At 36.1% G+C, this 1,860-nt stretch overlaps 1 long non-coding RNA gene across 1 annotated transcript in view; it reads right to left on the bottom strand.

Annotated features, from left to right (window-relative positions):
* LOC112813573 (uncharacterized) overlaps positions 1–573 on the bottom strand; it is an 11,664-nt gene extending 11,091 nt beyond the window's left edge. The window contains exon 1 of the long non-coding RNA XR_012377389.1: positions 463–573. This is a non-coding gene — a long non-coding RNA (uncharacterized lncRNA). The remainder of the gene's footprint in view (positions 1–462) is intronic.
* Positions 574–1,860: the final 1,287 nt, after the last annotated feature.

Raw genomic sequence — 1,860 nt, 5'->3', positions numbered from 1 at the left:
ATCATGCTCAGAGGGAGTCTGCTTGAGGAGTCACTATTCTCTCTCTCCTTCTCCCTCTGCCCCTCCCCACTGCTTGTGCGCTAAAATAAATAAATCTTAAAACAACAAAAAAGACTATTCTATCATTAGTAGGCGAACTTATCTGAATACAGTACTTACCAAATTCAATTTAAGAATTGCTTTTATAGACTGAATTATGGAGAGAATGAATTACACTCTAAGGCTAGATGTATTATATTCAGTCATATGGTTTAACATTGACACACAGTAGAAAATAGAAGATGACTTTTTGTCCGCCAATCATCGAAGAAAAAGGCAGTAATGTCAAATGTCTCAGATGCTCTTATTTCTAAATGGATGCATGTGAACTTCAAGCCAAAAGAAAAATAGAATATTTTTTTAAAGGGGATGTTTTTAATATAACTCTACCCCCTTTTTTTTTATTTTTGAGAAATCACTTACTTGGGCTTGGAAAGCACCTTTTCCAAGTTAAATTCTTTGAGGTATCTTCTTATGGCAGCCAAAGAGCAAATCACAGCCTTCTCCAAGTTAATGATGCCAGAAAAACTTTGAGAAGCTAAAAAACAGAATGTATAGTTTCATTAAAGTTATGGCACACCATTATTAAAAACAAACTTTAACTGAAATTTAGTTTATGATTATTGAAATAATAATTTAGACAATACCTCCTAAAATTGCCTTTGGGAAAAATGTATAAGATTACAAGTACCTAGGTCATGGAAAAAATGGGGATTTTCTGATGGTGAAATAAACCTTTTTTAGAGAGCAACTTTTTCAGAATATAAAATGCCCATCCCCTTTGATCCCGAAATACTCTAAAATGCATGTCAAAGATGTGTGTACAAGGAAGTGAGCTGAAAGATCTTTTGTAATAGTAAAATCTACAGACAACCTAACTGAACATCAGGAGCGTAAAAGTTCAATAAATTTGGTAAGTCCAGATTATTATCTACTAACAACAATGCCTTACAGCTAGTTGTACAACTATCCATAATATACTGCTGAGTGAGGGTGAAAAAGAAGTTGTACAATCATTCTTATCTCTCAGCAGGAATATTGCTTACCATCTGGTATCCCAGCTTCATCTCTGTGCCCTACAGGGTATTCTCAACAGAGCAGCCAAAAGAATCCTTTTAAAAATGTACACCAGACTATTAGACTACTTTGCTTATAAAAAGCCTCTGACATCCGCAACTCACTGAGAGAAGCAGCTCAAGTCCTGACAGGGGTCTGTAAGGCCCCACAACCTGCCTTCCACCTTCCCGAACTCACCTCCTCAGATTCTCTCCCTTACTTTGTTCTAGCACCCAGGCTCCTTTTATTCCTTAAGCCTACCAGGCACTTAGATATGTTGTACTTATTGGTGTCGCTGCCTAAAACACTGTTCCTTCACCTGTGTGTACGGCTCTACCCCTACACTCCTTCAGTCTTCATTCAAATCTTTGCTCAAGTGCCATGTTCTCAGTGAGGCCTCACTTCACCACCCTATTCAAAAGTTCTCCCTCTTCCCTGCCTTATTTTCTTCAAAATACTTGCCACTTTCAAACACACTAACTTATTTTATTGTATATATCTTCCTCTTAGAAGGTGAACTTCAGAAGAGCAGGAATTTTTGTCTTTTTTATCCCTTATTGTATGTGTGATGCCTTGCTTAATAGGCAGTCAATAAAAATTAGTTGAAAGAATAAATCCAAAGTATATGAAATATACAGAATTATATACGTATACTTATATATATGGATTTGTACCTATAAAAATTCTTAAAGATTTGGGGGGAGGGACTTTTTCTTCTTTATGCACAACTATGGCCCTTTCTTTGCAACATTTATTACTTTCAGA

This window comes from Callorhinus ursinus, unplaced genomic scaffold (genome assembly GCF_003265705.2).
Source record: "Callorhinus ursinus isolate GAN/ISIS: 27379988/994484 unplaced genomic scaffold, GSC_fseal_2.0 scaffold572, whole genome shotgun sequence".
Classification (NCBI taxonomy): Eukaryota; Metazoa; Chordata; class Mammalia; order Carnivora; family Otariidae; genus Callorhinus; species Callorhinus ursinus.
Note: the sequence above shows the minus strand (reverse complement) of the source record. Positions and strands in the feature narration are given on the sequence as shown.